This window comes from Electrophorus electricus, chromosome 1, assembly GCF_041902795.1.
Source record: "Electrophorus electricus isolate QZ-2024a chromosome 1, ASM4190279v1, whole genome shotgun sequence".
NCBI classification, from domain to species: Eukaryota; Metazoa; Chordata; class Actinopteri; order Gymnotiformes; family Gymnotidae; genus Electrophorus; species Electrophorus electricus.
In genome coordinates, this window is record NC_137497.1 from 18,693,721 (window position 1) to 18,709,886 (window position 16,166).

Genomic DNA, 16,166 nt, shown 5'->3' on the forward strand with positions numbered 1-16,166 from the left:
GAAGGAGGGTCACACTGTGACAGACTCTGAATGGAGGGAGAGAGTCTCCACTTCTCCATCTGGAGTTCTGGTCTCCTCCCTCCCTCTCCCTACATCCATAGTCCTGTACGGCCCTCCCTCTCATTCTCTCTCTCTCTCTCTCTCTCTCTCTCTCTCTCTCTCTCTCTCTCTCTCTCTCTCTCTCTCTCTCTCTCTCTCTCTCTCTCTCTTTCCATCTGGAGTTTGGGTCCCTATGCGGCTCACCCTCTTTCTCTCTCTCCCTCTATTTCTCTCTCTCACTCCATCTGGAGTCTGGGTCGCCATGCGGCCCTCCATCTCTCTCTCTCTCTCCATCTTTCTCTTTCCATGCGGAGTCTGGGTGCCTGTGCGCACATCCCTCTCTCTGTTCCACTGTCTCTCCCTCAGTCTGGAGTCTCTCTCTGTCTCTCTCTCTCTCTCTCTCTCTCTCTCTCTTTCCGAGACCTGGACTCCAGATGGAGAAGGGGGAGACAGAGAGAGAGAGAGAGAGAGAGAGAGAGAGAGAGAGAGAGAGAGAGAGAAAGAAAGAGCAGCTTGGAAACCTGAACTCAAGATGAAGAAGAGGAGAGAAAGAGAGAGAGAGAGAGAGAGAGAGAGAGAGAGAGAGAGAGAGAGAGGGAGAGAGCCCTATGGGGACCCAGATGGAGAAGGACAGAGAGAAATTTTCAGATTTCTCAATAAACTTTATTAAACAATTATATACAAGCACATTCAAACACACCATACAATTTCAAAAAGGAAAAAGAAAATTTAAAGAAACACCAAAATCCACTCCCTCATCTTTCACAAAACATCACTGTAACCCCAAATATTTTCAAAAGTAGTCATATCATTCATAGCAGAATAAAACTTAAAATCTAACACTATATGACTCTTCACCACCTTTACAATACTACTGTCACTCTGACCCTCAAACACTTCCTACTGAGCCACACTGCCAACTTATTAAATTCAGAAGTTGACATTGTGCTTTCTTCTTCTGTGTGTAATTATACCCACAAATAAAGAGTGCTTCCTTTTGTGAGACTGTCATTGTTCAGCACATCCTTTCCACCCACAGACCAGAAGGATTTGTAAAACTCCACTGGCAGTCCATCAATACCTGGGGCTTTCCCACCCTCCATGCTCTGAAGGGGAACCTGCAACTCCACCAGGGACATTGGCCCCTCGAGACCCAATACAGCCTCTTCTTCTACCTGAGGGGAACCATCTAAGTAAATATTTTCCAACTCCTGGTATGATCTATATTCGCTGGTATACAGCGTAGTTTAAACTGTGCTGCTCTTCTTCAAATCTCCACAGGATCTGAGAGTACAGTACCAGACTTCAAGGCATGTATCCATCTGCTCTGACCATGTTTATGCTCTAAACCAAAGAAAAACTTGGACAGAGAGTACATCTGTGTCATGTTCTGAAAAGGAGAACATACCAGGGCCCCCTGTACCTTTACCCCAAGCAGGTCAGCTAGTTTCGTTTTTTGTTTTTTTTTTACTTTAAGAGCATCAATATCCTCCACTACAAATAGTGGAACCCAGCTGTTGGGAAGGGGCAGAGCCACGCCCCCAGACATGACACAGCCACGCCCCCAGACATGGTACTGTTGTGACTAAGGAAGGCTTTACCTTCTCACTCTCTCGGCCAGTCTGCTTCATTCTGTCTATCACTATAGAGCAAAATCTACATTATTTCCTTTAAATTTGATTAACTGAAAAAACTGTGTTCTTTTATTCACATCCCCGGCCCCATTAAGTGTTGCCACACCGCACACACTCATTTTGAAAATGAACATTAAATCTAAACAAAAAAGTGACACAAAAATTAAGCAATCTTCTTACCTTCATCGTTAAGTTGCAGGTTTAGATCAGTAAAACCTTCCTCCTATAAATTGCTTCTCAAACACTGAAAAGACTGTATAAATCCTGCCAGATCTGGAAAGTCCTCTTCTACCCGAACCCCTTTTGCATGTTTTGTATTTTCCAAGAATGTTCTGATCATTTTCAAAGTACACATTTCTCGAGGTCCACAGGGCTGTTAATACAAGGAAATGTTTCTTTCCTGATATCATTCTGACACACAGGTAAACAGGAATGGAAAAGACCTCCTGCAGCTCTGACAAAATCTGGGTCTGTACATTGTCAACAGTAGGTTATGAGGCGACTCTTTGGGGAGATCCACCTTTTGCTCACCTCTTGGCAATACAGTGGATTACATGATAACAGATTTAGATCCTTTCTCTCTCAGTACATTCACTGTAAAGCTACTAACCTCTCTGTCTGATCACAGCCAAATCACTGTGTTCATTAGTAGGACAGAGACTAACAGTGCTGCACCCACACTGACCAGTCAGCTGTTTAATATCAGGAGACGATACAGATGGGCCCAAAACAGCACAGAGGAGTTCCAGAAAGCAATCAACTCTCAAGAAATTCAAACACTTTTAGACACATTTCTTGAACACTCTCAATAAATCTAAATAAGAAGAATTGGCTTTTCAAAACACATATTGGATAACACATATTAAATCTCTTTACAATCAATTACTCAAAAATACAAGACCTGAACAAAAGCATATAACTGAAAAATTTAATATATTAGAACTACCAATAAAAGACTTCTAGAATCCCTTGGACTCACCCATTACTGAGCAGGAACTTAGAAATCAAATTTCTATTCTTAAAACCAAAAAAAAGCAAGTGTGTCTGATGGCATTTGAAATGAAATGATTAAACACAGAAGTATAAAATTCCTGAAAAAGACCAAAAGCATCATTTTCCAAAAAGAGCCAGATCTCAAGCAAACACACCACACAAGTTTCACATTATGGACACAAACGCTAGAAACCTGTACAAATTATAATTACTCAGGATTAAAGATTATTTCAACTGGAAACTTCAATCCAGCAGCCAGTCAACTGAGAGAGAAAGCAAGCAGGGCATTCTATGCAATCAAACGTCAAATTCACATTCAAATACCAATTTAAATGTGGCTCAAAATATTCCAGTCTATTATACAACCAATTCTGCTATATGGTTGTGAAGTGTGAGGGCTACTCATAATGGAACAAACACCCAGCTGAAATTATGCACTCTGAATTCTGTAAAAATATCCTGAAAGTGCACAGGAAAACAACAAATAATGCCTATACAGCTGAATTAGGCCAATTTACACTATTATTTCAAATTCAAAAAAGGATTATTGAATACTGGCTATACTTAAAAAATGCTCACTACTACTGGTACCACTATAAAGCCCTGCAGTGCCAAGATATGAGCAGACAAAAGAATCCCCTCACACAGCTGGCCCTGACACTGAGTTCATTAACAAACACTAACACTGTAGCAGACCAGGACCAGTCTGAAATACAAACAATCAGACCAAACCAAATGATAACACTACAGAAAACCCGTTGGAACACACAAACACAAGCTCAAAGCAAAATGCACTGTTATCTGACCCTAAAATGTCAGTACACTGTAGCAGACTACCTGTACAAAGTGAATGACATTAAACACAGAAACACGTTGACAAAGTACAGACTCGGGGAACACAACGTGCCCATCCAGACCAGCCAATGTAAGTCATGCAGTCTGCAGAAGAACAGAGACTCTGTCAGCAGTGTAAAAATGACACTGTAGAGACAGAGCTGCACTTTCTCACTGAATGTGAAACATTCAGTCAAACACAACAAATTTACTTTACAAAATTTGAGACGACCCACCCCAACTCTAAGCATCTATTGAACACTGACAAATTTTCCATCCTATTGGCTGAAAAGAAAGCAGTGCTTTAACTGGACAATATACAGCTCTGGAAAAAAATAAGAGACCACTTCAATTTTTTTCTTAAATCAACATCTCCACATGTACAGCAGCCCTTCCATTCAAGTGTTTGTTGAATTCCTATTTTTTAATGGTACCAATTGAGAACTTAAATGAACATTTATGACGGTTATTTTCTGCACTGTTTGCTTAAGTATATCTGTACTCTGTCAGCAGGGCACTTATTTTAAATAAAAATCTCCACAGGTAATAAAAAAATAAAAAATAAAGAAGACCCACCTCTCACCCCCCACCCAACCTTCTCAGTCGACGGCAGGAAGGAAAATAACAATGCCAGTGCTGATTATAAAAAAGACATTTAATTGGCCAATGAATCGGTCGACCACTACTTCACCCTGTGCTTCATGATAAACACCTGACATGGTGAGGTCTCGTACGGAGGTCTAGGATCCATTCCTCAGCTATGATTCTACACCAATAAATTCCCCTCCAAAAAAAGAAACCCAGTTACCATAGCAACATGTTGTCACGGCTAGTCCCTCCCAGCTTCTGTGTTCCGTGTTTTCTGTCTTGTGTATTTTAGTTCCATTCCGTAGTTTCGTTTTCTCCGCCCCTCGTTTGATTTTCCACACCTGTCCCTCGTTTAGTTCATGTATTTAAAACCTGTCTTCTTGCCCTTGTCTTGGTTGTTCATGGCATTTGCGTGTTCATTGTGTTTGGTGAATGTTTTTGAAAGCCCGTATATGCATGTATTTAAGTTTGTACTCCGTGCCTTCGTTTTTCCTAGCCTTTGTTATAGCCTGCTTCACCTGTTTGCCTTTGTGTGTTTTGTTTGTTTGCTCATGTATCCACGTACTCTCCGTGTTGGCTCTATCACCCTGGACTGCTACAATGACTCTGATTTTGGATTTGCGCGTAATAAATCTCGCTCTTCTCCACACTTGCGTCCGCCTCCTTACTGCTCACTTACATTTGTACAGGTCATTTACTGAACAGTTCTGTGGTTACCACTGTATTCATCACCCATTCCACACTGCCACTCAGTTTTTAACTGTTTATATGTGATTGTCATGTAAGAGAGAGTTAAACAGATGAAATATAAATGACCACTGTGAACCACAAACATTACTGGGTGCTGAAATAGATTCAGTAATGAAACTTCATTAATTCTAGTTAACAAAAACCTTATAGCCAGATCTGCCTAATCATGAACACACAACTAATTAGATCAGGAAACTAAGCTGTCCTATTAAGGTGTTTTTATTTCTATTGTTGGCAGTGACTATTCCCATGCTGACACTGGTGCAAAACAGCCAAGAGATCCTTCACAAATAGTTGAAATGACAATAAAGGTTTAGCCAGCAGGGGGGTTTGTGTGCACATAAAGCCTCCAGATATGAACCTTTTTTTGAACCAATTGGATGGAAAGCTTCAAGGATTCATCTGGCAATCACTACAAAAACAAACAAAATGTTAAAAAAAAAAATAGAATTTAGCATTTACAAGATACAAGTTCAATAAAAGAAAATCAGCAATCATAAATTCTCCAACATAAGTCAACATCAAAACTCCACTCTTGAAATTTCCTTTGGAAACTAATACAAGGAAAAACAGGAAATTGGGTGATGTCACTTCCTGTCTTTAAGAAGGACAATTCCCCATAAAGCTCCCCTTCAAAGACAACATGGAAGACTCTCCACAAAAAAAATCACAGGTAAATTCATTTTTTCTTAATATACTTTTGTTTTACCTACTTTGTTAAAATATACAAATTTTCTGTGTTAATCCTGTGTTTTAATTTACATACATATATAAATATATATACACACAGCATATGTGCATTTCAAACACACAGTCCATGAACACACAGTGGTGGAGGGTAACTATCACAAGACATTACACTCATACTGTGTGCATCTGCATCTGTATCACTCCACCACACAGAAAACAGCATGAAAATCCTTTCCCAGTTTCCAAAGATTTCCAACTTTAATGTGTAGATTTGTACAGAGACTTCAACACAGTGAGTTATGATTCCACAGCATGTGTAACTTGTAGAACAGTGTGTATCATATGTACAGAAATCAACTGCAGCTGAACAGTCCTTTAGCATCATTTATTGTGCATGTGTTTTTTTTGGGGGACTTCTCACTGGTACTTACAATTTGTTATTACATGGGTAATACACACACACACACACACACACACACAGACACACACATACTAACAAGCAATTTTTACATGTTTATATGTCATCACAGGTACAGAGATATTATTTTTTATTTTATGTTTCTTTTGAAAATGTTACTTTGCTAATCGCAATGTCATGAAACCTTGTATCCTGTGTAAAAACCCCTGCTGCTGTGGTTGCTATGGTGACAGCGATGCTTGTTAATGTTAGTGCAGATCTTTTCAACATGTTATTGTTTTTTGTTGTTGTGATTTTCTATCTTTCATTAGTTAAATGATAAAATATGGGTTTTCTGTTTAAGTTTTACTTTATAAATGTTTACTCGATTTGTAATCAACTCGTTATTTTTAATATTTTAACATTCTGTTTGTAATGGTTGATCATTCCTGTTCATATTTGTTATTATGACATTAGGCTACTTAGGATATTTATGTGACCTACAGGACATTGTTGTGCTAAGTTTAACATTACACAGCACTATATAGCAACTTAGATTTCCAGATGAAAAAAAATAATTTTACTAACGGACCTTGAGGGGAGGAGAGTCTGCCAGTCTCTCTCTCTCTCTGCCAGAACAAAATGCAGCATCACAGCCAGTAGACAGAATTGTCGGGGTACACAAGCTGGCTTGGTATTGTGAAACAGTGCGGTTGTGCACAGCTGGATCTCTTGAGTTTGTTCACTGAACGTATGGACGGACAGGTAGCTAGCTCACGTTAGTTGTAGGAACTAACCACAGCTTAGCTTGCTATAGCTAGAAGTGTCCAATACAGCGATATGCTGTATAATGATACCATAAACTAAACTTCATATCATTTTAAGCAATGGATCATCCTGCATATTGCAGAGAGGAAGAGCATGTTAAAGCAATGAAAAAAAGATAAGCAAAAACACCAAAGGAATTGTGTAAGGCATTGCTTTATCACTTCGAGAAGGGCTTAATCAGGTGAATGTGTCTGTACCGACATATTCTGGAGGAGGAGCGGACAGCATGCCACACCCGCCCTCTATACTAACCTCAACTCTCTATAGCAGGGTGAAACTTTGGAGCACGGCTCCATCCCCCCATGAATATTTCTGCTCCATTCATGATGCTGGGTAATAAACTGTGTAGGGTTATGCCTCGTAACATGACTGATATCAAAAATGGGCAGCTATCACATTTTTCTAGATGGCCCATGTTTTAAACCGTCTGACCGTTTCAACCGGTTATTCTGTCTGCTCTCTGCCTAACCTCATTTGGGAGGCTTACTCTCTCCCTTACTGGTCTGCTCAAGCAGCTGAGCTGATAGCAATGACCAGGGCCTGCCATCTACTCCGGGATCAGGTTGTCACGATCTACACTGATTCCCGTTATGCATTTGGGGTTGCTCATGACTTCAATAAGATTTGGTGCTCCGGTGTTCCGTATCTTGGAAGGTAAGCCCATTTCTAATCCAGGACTAGCGTCTGCAACTTTGTCTGCACGTACACTACCAGCTTGGCTGGCTATCGTAATGGTCAAGGGTCATGACACAACCTCTGAGTCTGACACGGCCACTGGCAATGCCTTAGCGGACGAGATCGCATGTTGGTCAGCTGTTAATGCTCCCTCATGCCCATACACTATATCCTCGATGTGTGAAGCTATCGCCATGTTTTCTCATTGCTTTGTGAAGAATAATATCAATCTGTGTTTCTTACAAACTCAGAGTACACAACAGGACTGCTCTCACTGGGTTGATTAGGGCTGTAGTCCTGATTAAAATGGTCTAATGGCGTGTCACCCTTCCTAAATCTATTTTTCCATTTCTTGTGCATCATTTTAATGGGATTTCACATGTTGCACAAAGGGGGAGTGATGGCTAGCATTCAAAAAACAGTTTTGTATTCCTGCAAAACGTCTCACTGTAAAACTGCTCCTAGATAGCTGTTTAACCTGTGCCAGAAGCAACCAGGGTAAAACACAAGCCAAATATGATGCCTTACCGGCTCCAGAATATCCCTTTCAGTGTCTACAGATAGACTTTATGCACATTCCACCTTGTGGTCAGTTGAAGTACTTGCTAGTGATTGTAGACAGGTTTTCCAAGTGCACTGAAGCGTTTCCTTGTTCTAAGGAAGACTTTCAACGGGCCTGTCATCGCACTGGAACTTACGCTAACTTCATTTAGATTTAAAAAACTGATCAAAATGTTTCCTCCTTCATTTAAATCATCACATCCGTGTTCAGGGAATTCTTGCATCCTTACGGGACTCCCAGGAAGTTCAAGAAACATGTGTAAGAGCCCTGCTGTTCACACTGCTTTTTGTAACCCTATTCAGATATTTCTATCAACAAAAATTCAAAACAAAAAGAACAACAAAACTCCCCAAAACTGTGCAAACCATCCTAAAACAATAAAGCTGTTCTAGGTACAGCTGCAATTTAGCAAATCCTGAAAAATGTATTTTCATCTCGATCAGTTCCACTCCTTGGTCCTCTGTGTTTCTTTGCTCCTATAAGGCTTGTCTTGTACATATTTGTTTGTTGGTGGAGTTGTTTGTGTTAACATTGCTTGTTTACACTCACCTGCTGTCAGATGGTATATGTATTTTTTCTGTCATTTAGGCATCTGATAAAGTGACAAAGGAATTAATCTACAAAACCAGAGTCGATCTACTAACAGGTGGTAGTGTTGTAACACTGACAGTGGTAGAAAAGAGAAATTTTTTAAAACCAGAATTTATTTTTCACGTTACATTCTATATTAAATAAAAAATAAATTTACTTCAGATCTCAAGGCAGAGCTGTCTACTGTATGGCAAATAGTAAATTGTTAATAAATAGATTTAATTAAGTATTGAACGCAGAACATTCGCATTGGCTGAATGAACCTTTCACTCTTCTGTCATGTCATGTCTAACTATCAGGTGTGTGTGTGTTTGTGTGTTTTTTCTCTCACTCTCTCTCCCTCCTGCTCACACACACACACACACACACACACACACACACACACACACACTCTCTCACATTCTCTCTCTCTATCTGTCTCTCTCAATGTCACATTCTCTCACTCTCATTCTTGCATGCTGGCCTTCGGTAACACTGCCCTCCACCACCTGCACCTCCCGTTCTCCACCTGTACCTTGTGGCCTCTGCCCCCTGCCCTTCCACCCCACCTGGCTGACTGAGAGAGTACTTGGCCATTCCAGCCAATCCAAGCATCAGGGTCAGCTGTTACAGAAGACAGACGAGTGTCACACAGTACACTGATCTAAGCCTTCTATTCACCCCTACACTGATCTAAGCCCTCTATTCACCCCTACACTGATCTAAGCCCTCTATTCACCCCTACACTGAACTAAGCCCTCTATTCACCCCTACACTGATCTAAGCCCTCTATTCACCAGTACACTGATCTAAGCCCTCTATTCACCCCTACACTGATCTAAGCCCTCTATTCACCCCTACACTGATCTAAGCCCTCTATTCACCAGTACACTGATCTAAGCCTTCTATTCACCCCTACACTGATCTAAGCCCTCTATTCACCCCTACACTGATCTAAGGCCTCTATTCACCCCTACACTGATCTAAGCCCTCTATTCACCCCTACACTGATCTAAGCCCTCTAATCACCAGTACACTGATCTAAGCCCTCTATTCACCAGTACACTGATCTAAGCGCTCTATTCACCAGTACACTGATCTAAGCCCTCTATTCACCCCTACACTGATCTAAGCCCTCTATTCACCCCTACACTGATCTAAGCCCTCTATTCACCCCTACACTGATCTAAGCTCTCTATTTTCCAGTGTACTGTAATGATACATTGCAAACTGCCCTGACTACCCTGTCAGAAATGCAGAGCTCCAGTGTGAGATCTGTCATCAACTCCACTAGCCAGTAGTCTGGCAGGAATTATCCACAAAGCATCAGCTATTATGGATCTCTGTATGGACCTCCGTTCTCAGACGAGGACCATGGCAAGACTTTAAGGCCCATGCAGTCAAGACCACATCTTGTTTTATTAATGGACTAAACAAGGTGCAGTTTGTTTGAGTCGAAACATCTGGTTTATGAAGCTCATGTGATACACCCATCATCTTTAACCCAAACTGGATCAACTGCACCGGTCGTTGAAGCTATGGCGGCATTCACGACAAATAAACAAAGAAGGGTATATGACTGGAGGAGAGCGGCTCAAAGTGGTGTGTGTTTTACTGCTTGCGGTGAGCTAGGAGAGTGGTGGATGTTGTATAAAGGCTTTTCGCCAGATACTTATGACACAAGAGTATGTGTCCCTGAACTATTTCCCTAAGGAGAGAGAGCATGAGGGGAAAACAAGAAAGAAAAGAGCCTGAGATTTGGAGAAACATGTTTACCCTCAGCACATCTTTGTCTGGCTTCCATGAACAAAGTTGAAGCTCTCAGATGAATACAATCTTCTGAAAGGCACAAACAGGGATTGAAACTGTGGGCTTTGGTTTATAAAACTAACACCTTGCTACTTGGCCATCATGCCTTAGAAGCAAGTCATGAACTGGTCTTTAACAATGCACGAGCTTGCACCTTAAGTCTGACAGTAGAAAAGCCTTGAAAGGGTTGGAAGTTACTAAAATATTGACAGCCTTCTGACTCATGAGTAACTGTCATTGGAAGCTGATCGTGCACTATCGATAGCATCAGCATAAAGCACAGCTGTATATGCTTCCAAAATGAACCCCTTCTAGAGAGGATATATCTAAATTCTAAAGCACATGCAGTTGTTCTAAAGATCAGTCAACTAGGCTGGAGGTGCTGAGTATGGAACCAAGGACCTCTGACATGCAAAGTATGCACTCTAGCACTGAGCTACACTCCCACCACTCTCAAACTTTGAGGTAATAACGCTAAAAAGAATATCTGCAACTGTTTGTCAGCTAATTTGCAGGAGTCAAATGTGTAGCAGAAATGTTGCGTTGGGTGCCTGAGGACTGTTCAATTTCTCAATCAACATTTTGGTGTAGTCAACCAGGATCACGTCCATGTCACCTCAAAGAGAAACACCTGGGTTACCTCTGGCACATGGGGTGGTAAATAGTCTACCATAAATTACCTCAAATGGTGACAATTTGGTGGTGGCACTGGGCATCATTCTGATCTCACAACACTGCTGACCACTTTGTGCTCAGATTCAGAGGTTGTGTCATGATCCTTGACCTTTACGATAGCCAGCCGAGCTGGTAGTGTACATGCAGACAAAAGTGCAGAGACTAGTCCTGGATTAGATATGGGTTTACCGTCTGAGCTGCGGAACCTCCTGGAGTGCCAAATCTTACCCAAGTCATGAACAACCCCAAACGCATAACAGGAGTCAGTGTATATGGTGACAAACTGATCCTGGAATAGATGGCAGGCCCTGGTCAATGCCATTAGTTCAGCTGCTTGAGAAGACCTGTAAAGGACAGAGTGAGCCTCCCAAATGAGGTTACGCAGAAATCAGACAGAATAACCACAGACAATTTCAGAGTCAGACGGTTTAAAACATGAGCCATCTACAAAAATGTGATAGCCGCCTTCCAGCAGCGTGCTAGAAAGTTCAGAACGCATGCTAGAGGACTCATGGATAACCTCCATGCAGTCATGGGGCACAGAGTCAGCAGAATGATTTAGCGATGTCAAAAATGATTGTAACAGACTAGGTGAGCGCAGGGTCATGTGTGATTTAATGGTTAAGTTCCGAGTGGCACAGAGGATGGCCTCAAGGCCTGAACGTTGCTGTGCTGTCATGTGCTGTGTTTGAATGTTATTCAGAATAGTAATAACTTGATGTGAAGTGTGAAGAACCATTGGATGAGACAGTGCCAATTTCTCTACGTCAGTGACCAGCAGGGCAGAGGCAGCCACGGCGCGTAAGCAGGCCGGCATGCCTTGAACGACCGAATCAAAAGGTTTGGAAAGGTAGGCCACAGGTTGATAACTGCCACCATGCTCCTGGGCCAGGACACCCATGGCTGTGGAGCCGTTTTCAGAAACGTAAAGGTGGAAGGTCAGATTATAATTTGGTAGGCCAATTTCAGATTCCTGAATGAGTGATACATGGGTTGAGTCCAGACCAATGTATCAGTACAGTTTTTTCCACAGCCGTTCCTGAGGACTTTATCATGAAACTCAACATGGGTTGTTTTGTGTTGGGCGGAGGGATGTCACGTATGATTCCCCACACTCATTAGAGAAAGGTACTGTAAGTATTTGAGATTAAATATTGTTCTTATAATTTTATTTCTGGAGTTTAAGTTTAATGTTTATCTTGCCAGGAAAGTTTATTTATTTTAACTAAGTAGGTAAAACAAAGTAGATAAAGAGAAAAATTAACTTACCTGTGATTACTTTTGTGGAGAAGCTTCCATGTTGTTTTAGAGTGAAAAGAAACTGTAGCCTGTGCTGAAGGGGACTTTTATGGGGAATTTTCCTTCCCAAAGAAAGGAAGTGATGTCACATAATTTCCTGTGGTGATGTTTCCTTATATATGTTTCTAAGGGAAAATTCACTAGAGTTGTGTTTTGAAGTTGATTGATGTTGGAGAATTTATGATTGCTGGATTTTTTCCCCTTGAACTTGTAAATACTTGTAAATACTGCATTTTCCTTTTTTTGAATATTTTTGTTTGTTTTTTATTGGATATGGCTTTTTGTTTGCACTGGACTACTGAGAGCCCATAAATACCTTTTCTTTTGTATCCACTAGGAGTGTATCCGTGTGTCTTTACTAGTGGACCATTGCAATGATATTTCCATATGTGCAGGATTAAAATACTCTACAAATAAATGCTCTTAAAATAGTCCATAAATAAATATTCTTAAATACTCCACAAATAAGTACTCTTTAAATACTGTACAAACAAATCATCTTAAAATACTCCACAAATAAATGAGTCCAGTCTGTGTTTGAAGAAAGCAAGAGTGTTAGTTCGTCCCTGCATCTGGGAGACAGGTCAGAGAAGAGGGAATGGAGAGGGCATGAAGCATTTAAGGCTCACACTTTATAATAACGATAGTTTATAGAGCATTTATATGCTTGTAATTCATAATGAACTAATCATGAACTAATGAGTTAGTGTTATTCATCATGAATTAATATATTAGTAATCATTTATAAGATGTATCTAAGCTCTCACTTCATAATTATCTGATCATGAACAGATCAGGAAGTCAGATGTTATGCTTAATTGGGTTTTTAAGCGTTATTCTTTATTAGATAATTAATTGTGCCATTGCATACGTGCAGGAACAATGGAACTGCATTTAGTTAAAGTAAATGTTCAGAATGTTGTTAGGTTACTGTGTGTAGGGTTTGGAGTTGGGGCTCCAGGGGCTTTAGGTGGCAGGTCGTTTTTCCTAGAATAACAAGTGGACCAGTGGAGTGGAGCTTCAGGTGCAACCTGCTTAACCTCCATCCTTTAAGAGGCCTGGAAGACAAGCATCAAGACTCCTTGTTGTAGCCCTGCAGGTGGTGAAGTTTCTCTGGTTGTCTGAACACCAGAGTCCCTCATTGTCTTCATACGCTGACTGAAGATGCACTTACCTGAACATTAGTTTTGCACTTATTAAATCTTATTAAAAAATAAAAAAGTTTTAATTGCATTTATGAAATATGCTATTGTGTTATGCACAACAAAGTCACTCTGGATAAGAGAGTCTGCTAAACACCTTAAATGTTAATGTAAATATGTATGTTACAATTTCAGAATTAATGGTGACCAATTCAGGAATTCAGAGGATATGCACCATTAGTTAATATATTATTAAAATGACAGCTTTATTAATCCTGGCTCCTAAGAATCTTTGTGAACCTGTTAAAATAATTAAAAAGTGTAGTCATACAAATTATTTGTTAAACAGTAACAAACAGCAGCTGTAGTTTCTAAATTACTTGTCATATAGAAATTGTCTGTAGCATTTTACAGCCGCTAAGGTGAAAACTATTCAATATACACGAATATCTATAAATGTCTGTAGGCCATTTATAAACGACACACTTTCAAATAAACTTATCATTTGAAGTTGTCTGTTAAGAAATGTATAAATTACTTGGTAATATTTTATAAAACACACATTAAAAAAAAGACTTGATGTCTTCAGACTAATGTGCTTGTTAATAAATATGCAATAGTAGGAGTTCTCATTCATGGAGTTTTCCAAGATCATGAATGAATCGTCCTAGAGGACCATTATTGTGTTTTTTGCTAGCCGTTCATACATTTCTATCTCCGGTTACCTCTAAGACTCCAAACAGTTTCCTTGTATATTCTCCAGCCCCTCCTTATATTCTGCGTGTGAGCCCCTGTAGGAGCATCCATGTATGATATACTGTGGTTAACTGTGTAATGTCTGTAGCCAAGCTGAGACAGAGCCTGCCGGTAGACACGCCACTCACCACTGAGGATTGTGGATCGCCTCCTTACATGCTGAATGATAAGTGGCACTAGTTCCCTTCTGGACCTTCTCTGAACTAGGTGAAGAACTGGCTGTCTTTGTTTAGTGTGGACAGCATTTTCACCCAGCATCCCAGAGACCCACTGCCTCCTCCACAACGCCCGGCCATCCGCCCTCTTCCATACCGTGTAACATAAAAAGTAAAGCATTATTACATTCATTAAGAACTATTAACAAGATGAAAGAATTAAAGGTATGAAGCATGAAGACTTGTGTGTCCATTATACATTATTAAGAGTATACAAAATTCTATACCCACATAAAAGATGCACCTGCATTTCTTTTATGCCTGAAGTTACTCTCATCTATGACAGTGAACTGTCTGTATCCTCCTTTCCTTCTTCTGAGTTCTTCCATCGCCACCACACAAGCCTCTCTCACTTTCTTAGACAACTTTGACAAGAAACTTGAGAAAACCTGAAGGGACATAATGGTGCTAAATTGATTAAATAACTGAATAAATGTATTTAACACTTAGTAAGATATTGAATGTACTCAGTAAAATTGTAAAGTTTATTTGTTAATTAAGTTAATTTGGTCATATGAACTGCTCTTGTTATTTTGCTTCTTTTAATCAAACAATTTACTTGATTTGAATAAAACCAATTAACCTGCTTGTTACACATGGATGTTTGCGGTTGCACCATTAAAGTATTTCCACACTGCAGAAAGTATCTAGATGTGCTGAACAAAAAATCTGTTTGATTACAGTTCAAATGGCCACTCAGTCCACACTTGTTGTATAAAGTAAGACATATAAGCCTGCGTGTGTTAGCTGCTCCCACCTATACGTTGTAAATTAAAGTTACACTAAAAAATCTAAGTAAGCTCGTTAGCCTACCATTCACATCAGTCCCAGCAGTCGCTGTTGTGCAGTTTCATTTTGTGATGACAAAGATCGCGTTTAATCTCTTTGTAGTACTTTCTTATTTTGCAGCCACTTTGTACATTTTAAATGTTTCTTTTTATTTTTTGCCCTCCATCAACTTCCTCAATTTCTTCGGCATTTTGGTCCAATTAAAACCGGATGTGTCCCCTTTACATTTGTTATAGTGGAATTTATGGCATTCCAGATTCTCATCGAGTGTACAAGATTTTAAACTTAACAATGCAATGAGTAATACATCGAAATATTTTTATATATTGTGCATACTTATATTAAGCAGACACATTCATATTTTCTGGACAAACAGCTCTTTGTGAATTTCATATAAACCATCAACAGTAAAGGTGGAGCGTTCGTGGACGTTGGAGTTCATTCAGGTCTGCGCCTCTAATGAGGAGACGCCGGTACAGGTGTGTTTGGAGTCGGATGACAGTGGAGATCAGCACAGCACCTGACGCTCGTCCTCACAGTACACAAAGAAGAAGAGAGTTCACAGTTCAGAGAGAAAACCAGGGCAAAAATCATCAAAAAACAAAACAAAACAGCCAAGACACTGGAGAGAAATAAAGATGGAGAGGCTGGAACAGGTCAATGCTGTACTGTACTGTAGCTACAGTGCAGCTAAACTAGCGTTAGCTAGAAATCAACATTAGCAGATGTGTTTTCAGTAGTTTTCTTGAATACTAACATTAGTGGGTTATGCTTGAACAACGCCATGGTAGTTCACCGTCTTTATGACCTTTAGTACATTTTATTCAGTATGAGTGGAATCTGAACACATCCGCTTTGTTAGATTACTCTGAAAGAAAGCTGTCGTACGTTAGCCAACTAGCTAGTAAACTAGCGCGACTG